We start from the raw sequence: 10,165 nt of genomic DNA, 5'->3' as shown, positions 1-10,165 counted from the left end.
CAAAGTACACGTCCTGCCCTAGCCTACTAACATTACCATAGATACTTAATTAATGACAGATCTTTGGATTACTCATATTTTTCATCATGGACAACATGTAAAGTAAAGCTACAGTTTTCAACAATGTGTTGCCCTGAATTCAGCTAGTGCCATCAATGCAACTCAGTCAAGAATGTCAGAAAAAATGCCAAGTTCATGCAAGTGAGAATAATGTGTTTCACTTTCAGTCTTCTGCCATGAATCATTCATCCATACACAGGTAAGAGACTGTTAGTTAAATTGGCTAGCTAGCTACGTGTGCATACATTTTTAGTTCAACTGTATCAAGTCGTTTGATTTGCTAGCTATATTGTTAGCTAGATAGCCAGCTGCATATTGGTAGCTAGCTAGCTATGTAACTACTAGCTCTTGAGAAGGAGGCTTACAGCCGGCCCCCCTTTTGGGTTCTCAACTGAAGGTATGGACCACAGCTGGCTCCATGTGAACTACAATCACGATGCTCTGTTTTAACGTGTAGAAAATCCTTGCTTGAGAATACCATTTTGTAAACCTTTGGAAATTAACTTTCATATCAGCGCGAAATGATCTTCCAAATCCAAAAGATACACGTACTGTATGTAGTTTAGCAAAGTTGCTTCTGGCTGTAACACTGCCTCCTCCCAAATTATGACACATCCTCTCACCTTGCGCTTGCATATCCATTGGACCTTTCCAGTAAACATTTTCGATCGTAAACAGTTGTTACTCAAAACACAGCCAGGTGCAACTTTGCTAAACTGCGTACAGTAAGTGTATCTTTTGTATTTGTGTTTAGACAGAGCATTTGGGCAGCTTCAGGGCATTTCCCTCACAAGGCTAAAGGGGATGTCCAATGGCCCAATGTAATGCAATGGAATTGGAGTCAAGAATAAGGGCTAGGTAATGACTAACTAGCTGCATGTACTAGCTAGCTGGGTTAATGTTGATTGCTCATGCATTAGCTGCCTAAGATGATCATCTTTGTCATTATTGTCAGTTTGTCATGTTCGCTGCCGAAAATATTCACTGTGATTCAAATGCTAATCGATTAGCATGCTAATCGAAGTCCATGTTGAGTCAGTGATACAAACTGTCTCTCCGTGTATTCACAGTTACCTGATGAAATTGCTGAACAATATGATGTTTTTGGCATCTGATGCACAGTCAAATGTCATGAAAAATCAACACTGCAAAAGTCTCCCTGAAGTCTTTAGAAACATATTCCATTCTTATTTACAAAATTACGCTATACATTATTTACGATTCACTTATATTGGTCACAAAATGATCTGAAACACAACCACAACAAACAGTAAATGCATCCAACAAGTTTGTAGAGTCACCAGAATGATGTAATTATTGCGTCATCACAAATAATTCCATTGAATTTTTGAAAAGTACCATCAGTCACAAAAACACTGGCAGACTGGGCATTTCAATGGCAAAAGGAGGCTCAGGGAAATCAATGATAAAAATATATATTTTTAGTTATTTTCATGAAATAAACACACAGTGATTTATTAGCCATATAGTGATGATTTAAAAATGTAATTAAAAATACTTAATGGGGGCTTTAACTAGTTCATGTCTGATTCATGTCAATCTAAATATGATTACTTTCTTTACTTTACCTGCGTTTGGCAATCCTCTGTCATCCTGATGAACTCCACCCTGCAAACACCAGGAAGCCGAGATTAAACATTAATGGCATAGTAACCAGGCTAACAGAGTAATATGCAAATGTTTAAGCGGACTTCAGTATAATAAAGGTTCTGAAAAGTCTATTTTTTTGTTCAATGAATGCATTAAATTTATAACGCAATTTCAACAGCGTTGAATCCTTTCAGTCATCTTCAGGACAGTGGGGTGACAAGGTAAATCAGAGAAATCTACACTAGTTGTTTGGTCTTGAATAGGCGAATGATACATCATGATCATGAACATGATGTGCAGTTTCAATGGGCATGCCGACCCCGAGTCTCAAGCCAAATTAGTAACACTGTCACTGTTCAAAATTTTGGTTTAAAACTTAAATTGCAACTCACTAACTTATTGGGCAAAGTTCCTTCCACAGTACAAACACAGTGCAAATTTACAGGTTGTTCATAAAACTTAGGGACACATAATATATGTTAAAAAAATAAGGTGTTTTAATAGCTTATTGATCTATACAATATATAACTTCCCCTTTATCAATACTGTTTACTTCTGCTCCATATCTTCCCAGAGTTGCTTCATCTTCTACTTGGTGGACTACAAGCCCTTCAGGTTTAATCTGTGGTACGTGTAGCCAGACTGGGCCTTTGCACTGGTCTGGGCCATGGCCCTCTCCTCCATCACCCCGTAGCACTCACTTCCGTCATCATCAAGTGCTTTGAGAGTGCTTTGAGAGACTAGTCAAGGATCAAGGATCTGGGGCCCCACAAGGGTGCGTTCTCAGCCCTCTCCTGTACTCCCTGTTCACCCATGACTATGTGGCCATGCACGCCTCCAACTCAACCATCAAGTTTGCAGACGACACTGCAGTGGTAGGCTTGATTACCAACAACAACGAGACGGCCTACAGGGAGGAGGTGAGGGCCCTCGGAGTGTGGTGTCAGGAAAATAACCTCACACTCAACGTCAACAAAACAAAGGAGATGATCGTGGACTTCAGGAAACAGCAGAGGGAGCACCCCCCTATCCACATTGACGGGACAGTAGTGGAGAAGGTGGAATGGTCCACCCACACAGACAGCGTGGTGAAGAAGGCGCAACAGCGCTTCTTCAACCTCAGGAGGCTGAAGAAATTTGGATTGTCACCAAAAACACTCACAAACTTTTACAGAAGCACAATTGAGAGCATCCTATCGGGCTGTATCACCACTTGGTACGGCAACTGCTCCGCCCATAACCGTAAGGCTCTCCAGAGGGTAGTGAGGTCTGCACAACGCATCACCGGGGGAAACTACCTGCCCTCCAGGACACCTACACCACCTGATGTCAAAGGAAGGCCAAAAAGATCATCAAGGACAACAACCACCCGAGCCACTGCCTGTTCACCCCGCTATCATCCAGAAGGCGAGGTCAGTACAGGTGCATCAAAGCTGGGACCGAGAGACTGAAAAACAGCTTCTATCTCAAGACCATTGAGTGGCTGCTGCCAACATACTGACTCAAATCTCTAGCCTCTTTAATAATTACAAATTGGATGTAATAAATGTATCACTAGTCACATTAAACAATGCCACTTTATATAATGTTTACATACCCAACATTACTCATCTCATATGTATATACTGTACTCTACCATCTACTGCATCTTGCCTATGCCATTCGGCCATCGGTCATCCATATATTTATATGTACATATTCTTATTCATTCCTTTACACTTGTGTGTATAAGGTAGTTGTTGTGAAATTGTTAGATTACTTGTTAGATATTACTGCACAGTCGGAACTAGAAGCACAAGCATTTCGCTAGACTTGCATTAACATCTGCTAACGATGTGTATGTGACCAATAAGATTTGATTTGATCCTCCTGGTGTCACTGTGGCGGATTGGCTAGATCTGTTTTGGCACAGGCCACCTCAGGCAGGTTAGTAACCAGTCAAATACACACCAAGTCACATTTATAGAGAATATGGTGAGAATTTTACTCCAGCAGTGTTCCTTCTGCCAGTGATATTTAAAGGTTTTTTGTATATGACGGTGCCAGCGTGAAACAAAATCTAACATTAAAAAGGGTACACTTCATTTATTTTAAAATGGCAGTGCAGTCAAAAAACAGATTGTCCTGTGTTTTATATGGAATTGGAGGCAAGAATAAGGGCTAGGTAATCAAATCAAATCACATTTTATTAGTCACATGCGCCGAATACTTATGCGCTTACTTACGAGCCTCTAACCAACAATACCGTTTCAAAACAATATGGATAAGAATAAGAGATAAAAGTAACAAGTATTAAAGAACAGCAGTAAAATAACAATATGACCAGGGTGGCTGGAGTCGCTGGAGTCTTGGATAATTTTTAGGGCCTTCCTCTGACACCGCCTGGTATAGAGGTCCTGGATGGCAAGAAGCTTGGCCTCAGTGATGTACTGGGCCGTTCGCACTACCCTCTGTAGTGCCTTGCGGTCGGAGGCCGAGCAGTTGTCATACCAGGCAGTGATGCAACCAGTCAGGATGCTCTCGATGAGGATCTGAGGACCCAACCTTTTGAGGACCTGAGGACCCATGCCAAATCTTTTCAGTCTCCTGAGGGGAAATAGGTTTTGTCGTGCCCTCTTCACAACTGTCTTGGTGTGCTTGGACCATGTTAGTTTGTTGGTGATGTGGACACCAAGGAACTTGAAGCTCTCAACCTGCTCCACTGCAGCCCTGTCGATGAGAATGGGGGTGTGCTCGGTCCTCTTTTTCCTGTAGTCCACAATCATCTCCTTTGTCTTGATCACTTTGAGGGAGAGATTGTTGTCCTGGCACCACACGGCCAGGTTTCTGACTGTTGTTGTCGGTGATCAGGCCTACCACTGTTGTGTCATCGGCAAATTTAATGATGGTGTTGGAGTCGTGCCTGGCCGTGCAGTCATGAATGAACAGGAAGTACTGGAGGGGACTGAGAAGGCACCCCTGAGGGGCCCCTGTGTTGAGGATCAGCGTTGCGGATGTGTTGTTACCTACCCTTACCACCTGGGGGCGGCCAATCAAGAAGGTAACGACTAGCTGACCGGCAGCTCCATGTACTAACTAACTGGATTAATGTTGATTGCTCATGTGTTAGCTAGCTAAGATGATCACCTTTGTCATTATTGTCAGTTTGTCATGTTCACTGCCGAAAATATTCACTGTGATTCAAATTCTAATCGGTTAACATGTTAATCGAAGCCCATGATGAGTCAGTGGTACAAACTGGCTATTAACGAAATTGGATTACCATTACACAATTCGCTTTAGGTCATTGTTTGCATGTTCACCGAGGTGCTAGCTAAAATTAGCATGCTGGTAATTAGCTGGTGATTTTTAGTGCAGTTGAACCAGTCAACAGGCAATGAATGAATACATGTTTTAACTTTTACCTATTTTTCATTATCATTATCATAATATTTAAGTATATATGTTACATGCTTTCTCAAATGTTAGAGATTAGGATTATAAAATAGGATTATAAAATGTAACTTTGCGAACAGATTGATAACTTGTAGCTACATAATTCCTTTCCGTTCATGATCCCCTTTATTATGTGCTTAAGGGTCATCGCTGAGGAAGGTCTGCAGGATGAGAAGGGCCATGAGATCATACACTTCTTAGAGGAATATGCTTTTGGTGAAAATGAGGATGAGACACACACACACACAGGACAGACAGGTGAACATCGACTGGCAGAGAAGCAGCTGATCTGGTTCCCCCCTAACCCTCCTAGGTTGAAGCTGGTGGAGGTGGCTGTTGTACATACCAAGCTAGTGGTGTAGGTCTTAGAAATGCTCTAGCCTGGTCCCAAATCTGTTTATGCTGTCTTGCTAACTCCTACTGTATGATAGTTGCTCTTTGTTGACTGTTGCTGGGTATTACCGTCTACCATCAGCACCGGCCTGTACCGTCCTTGCCCTAAGCTCTCTCCTGGCCACTTACACTAAGTCTGAATTTGTCCTGCTAGGTAATCTAAACTGGGACATGCTTAAACCATTTAACCAAGTCTTAAAACAATGGGACTCCCTAAATCTCTCTCAGATTATTACCAATTCCTCAAGATATTACTCCAAACCTCCAGAAAAGGCTACGCTTGCTGAAAAACTTTAATGTGCAAGCCTTCATGACATTTACATTTAAGTCATTTAGCAGACGCTCTTATCCAGAGCGACTTACAAATTGGTACATTCACCTTATGATATCCAGTGGAACAACCACTTTACAATAGTGCATCTAAATCCTTTAAGGGGGGGGGGGTTAGAATGATTACTTTATGCTATCCTAGGTATTCCTTGAAGAGGTGGGGTTTCAGGTGTCTCCGGAAGGTGGTGATTGACTCCGCTGTCCTGGCATCGTGAGGGAGCTTGTTCCACCATTGGGGTGCCAGAGCAGCGAACAGTTTTGACTGGGCTGAGCGGGAACTGTGCTTCCTCAGAGGTAGGGAGGCGAGCAGGCCAGAGGTGGATGAACGCAGTGCCCGTGTTTGGGTGTAGGCCTGATCAGAGCCTGAAGGTACGGAGGTGCCGTTCCCCTCACAGCTCCGTAGGCAAGCACCATGGTCTTGTAGCAGTTGCGAGCTTCAACTGGAAGCCAGTGGAGAGAGCGGAGGAGCGGGGTGACGTGAGAGAACTTGGGAAGGTTGAACACCAGACGGGCTGCGGCGTTCTGGATGAGTTGTAGGGGTTTAATGGCACAGGCAGGGAGCCCAGCCAACAGCGAGTTGCAGTAATTCAGACGGGAGATGACAAGTGCCTGGATTAGGACCTGCGCCGCTTCCTGTGTGAGGCAGGGTCGTACTCTGCGAATGTTGTAGAGCATGAACCTACAGGATCGGGTCACCGCCTTGATGTTAGTGGAGAACGACAGGGTGTTGTCCAGGGTCACGCCAAGTTTCTTAGCACTCTGGGAGGAGGACACAATGGAGTTGTCAACCGTGATGGCCTCTGTAAATTAATATAGAATCAGCTTGATCCCCTCTGTCGAAGATGCTTGGATCTTCTTTTTTTTGTCTTTTCAGTGGTATTGTTAACAAGCATGCCCCATAAAGAAAATGATAATTAAAAACAGGTTCAGCCCCTGGTTTGATCGTGATCTGGCAGAGTTATTCCACCTTAAGAACACCATTTGGTGAAAGCTTGGCACACAAACACTCAGGCTGATTGGCTGTCATCCTAAATGATGTCACCATTGCCCTTGATTCTAAGCAATGTGGTGCTGCTATTTTATCGACTTGGTCAAAGCTTTTGATACAGTAGACCATTCCATTCTTGTCAGTTAGCTAAGGAGTATTTGTATCTCTGAGGGTTTTTTGGCCAGGTTTGATAACTACCTTTCTCAAAGAGTGCAGTGTGTAAAGTCAGAGCATCTGTTGGCTCAGCCACTGCCTGTCACCAAGGGAGTATCCCAAGGCTCGATCCTAGGCCCCACGCTCTTCTCAATTTACATCAACAACATAGCTCAGGCAGTAGGAAGCTCTCTTAGTCCACCCACAATCAGCTCCCAATGTACTAAGGTATGTGGTAAGGGTCTTACAGCCTGTTCATGCTCAAAGATTTGCCTAGTGTGAGTATATCCCAAGGTGCACCGTAAAGCGCTGTCAAGCTGTACGCTATAGTAGACGTCATAGCAACAACTCATTGGCAAGATCAGACTTCTTCAATCTGTTCAGTATTCAAGGCAACCCATCTCCCTACTCTCTGAGGACCTGAGCTGGAGTCATGGAAATGTCAGGAAGAAATGAGGACAGCTTCCAGATCGAGGGAGTGAATAGAGGGGTAAGCCCTTCCTTCCCTCATCGAGTGCAATGAGATCCTCAATAACAAATGAGAAATACCAACCCCAGAGGTAACACTTCACCAGGCCTACCTCAAGTCTGTGGCCACCCCCATTCCAGAGCTCAGTCAAAATGCCCAGATCCTTCTGTTGCTTGGGAGAGACATCGTCAGAGTGCATAAAGTGAGACAACAAACCAAGGAACCACACGATGTCCCTTTGCTCAGAGACTCGACTTACGCTGGGTCCTAGTAGGCAAAGTATGCCGGGGAAACGCACACAAGCCAATCGTGAACAGCTTCAAAACGAATGTGTTGGTGAACGGACGGCCCTCCTTCCTCACTCCGTGTCAGAACTACATTAATCTGAAAGAAAAGGTGATCTACGGTGGGGAGCAACAGGACAAGAGAAACAGCTGTGTAGCTCCTATCTCCTTCAGTGTACCCAGGCTAACTCTCCCGAACAACCGCACGCAGGCGCTCCACCCATCTCAACTCTCTACGCCGTGGCCTGGACAAGAAGCCTGAGATGAAAGAGCAGTTTGTTACCTTCATGGAGAAGATATTCGTAAACAACCATGCAGAGCCAGCACCCCCACTGAAGGACGGGGAAGAGTGTTGGTACCTACCGACCTTCTAGGTCTACCATCCACAAAAGCCGGGAGGTTTTCAGGGTGGTTTTCGACTCCAGTGCGCAGCAGTATGGTCTCTCCCTCAACAACATGCTGCTCACAGGTCCAGACCTAAACAACAGTCTTCTGGGAGTTCTCATCTGCTTCAGGAAAGAACCTGTAGCAATAACGGCAGATATCCAACAAATGTTTAGTTGTGAGAGGAGATCACAGAATCTACCTGAGATTCTTATGGTACAAAGACAATGACATCACAAAAGGCATCATCGAATTTAGGATGAAGGTCTTCGGCAAGAGCCCATCTCCTTCCGTCGCCGTCTACGGGCTCAGGCGAGCCACTCAAGAAGGTGAGCAAGACCACAGAGCAGACCCTTGACAGTTCATGAAGAGACATTTCTATGTGGATGATGGGCTCAAGTCTCTGCCCACAGACACAGAGGCCATCGACCTGCTACGAAGAACACAAGCATCACTCGCAGAGTCAAACCTATGACTGCACAAGATTGCATCAGACATTGCGACTGTGATGGAGGCATTTCCCCCAGAAGACCATACCAAGGGCATAAAATATTTAGGCCTCTAGGGGAGAAACCACACTCATGCAACGCAGTCTTGGTTTATGCTGGGAAATATTAACAGACACCTTCACCTTTGGAGTATCAGTCAGTAACCATACAGTACAGAGTCATACTGCGGGAACTGAAGAAAATCTGAAAGAATGGGAAACATGGAAGGCCTCACTACAGGATCTGAAGCAGCTCCATATCCCACACACCTACAGTGGTTGCTCAACTAAAAGTGGGGGAGGGGAGTTGGAGGGGGAGTTGGAGCACTGATTATGCTTTTGGGTCTCAAGGCGCTACTGTGTCTCTAAAAATACACTTATTTTTTGTTACTACTCGTCAGTATTACTTACTAAAACTGATGTTACACTAAGGTTTTTATTCTAAGAGAAACTAAGACTACAATTAGGGTGTGGAAATGTTAGGATTATTTTGCTCTGACTGTAGTACTGTAGCCTACTCCCGACCGTTCACATTGTACAGCACCTGAGTGCACAGATGCTGGTTCAATGCCTGTGCCGGCCACGACCGGGAGACCCATGAAGGGATGGTAGGCTTTGATTTCTTTCCCTCTGTCACGTCCTGACCAGTAGAGGGTGTAGTTGGGTCAAGACGTGGCAGAGGGAGTGTGTGTTTTTTATTGTTTCATTGATTTTGGCCGTGTGACTTCCAATCAGGCACAGCTGTAGAGGGTTGTGGTTGATTGGGAGTCACACATAAGTTGCCTACGTTTCCTTTGTGTTTCGTGGGTAATTGTTCTTGTCATTGTGGTTGCACCTGACAGGACTGTGTTGGCTGTCAGTTTTGTTGTAAATTGCATAGTGTTCGTGGAATTAAATATGACGAACCCTAACTCCGCCGCATTTTGGTCCACTTCTTCCTCAGACAGCCGTTACAGAATTACCCACCAACACAGGACCAAGCAGCGGAAGAAGTCTGGCGAGGACTGGGGAACACGACGGGTAAGGGAGACCGAGAGGCACCCCCAAGATTTTTTTAGGGGGGGGCACAAGGGCTGTTTGACGGGGCAAGACTGGAGTGCCTGTCAACAGTTACCAGAGCCGCCCGCCAGTCAACAGTCACCAGAGCCGCCCGCCAGTCAGTCACCAGAGCCGCCCGCCAGTCAACAGTCACCAGAGCCGCCCGCCAGTCAGGACTCGCCAAAGCCGCCCGCCAGTCAGGACTCGCCAGAGCCGCCCGCCAGTCAGGACTCGCCAGAGCCGCCCGCCAGTCAGGAGTCGCCAGAGCCGCCCGCCAGTCAGGAGTCGCCAGAGCCGCCCGCCAGTCAGGAGTCGCCAGAGCCGCCCGCCAGTCAGGAGTCGCCAGAGCCGCCCGCCAGTCAGGAGCCGCCAGAGCCGCCCGCTAGTCAGAAGCCGTGTTTCACGGGGATGCTTGGCCAATGTTGACTCCAATGCTTTACATAGTTTGGGTGGTGCACCATTCTTGATACACACAAACTGTTGAGCGTGAAAGACCCAGCAGCGTTGCAGTTTTTGACACACTCAAACCGGTG

The sequence above is a fragment of the Salmo trutta genome, chromosome 15 (assembly GCF_901001165.1).
Source record: "Salmo trutta chromosome 15, fSalTru1.1, whole genome shotgun sequence".
Taxonomy (NCBI): domain Eukaryota; kingdom Metazoa; phylum Chordata; class Actinopteri; order Salmoniformes; family Salmonidae; genus Salmo; species Salmo trutta.
The sequence above is the reverse complement of the archived record's forward strand: the minus strand, read 5'-3'. Positions refer to the sequence as shown.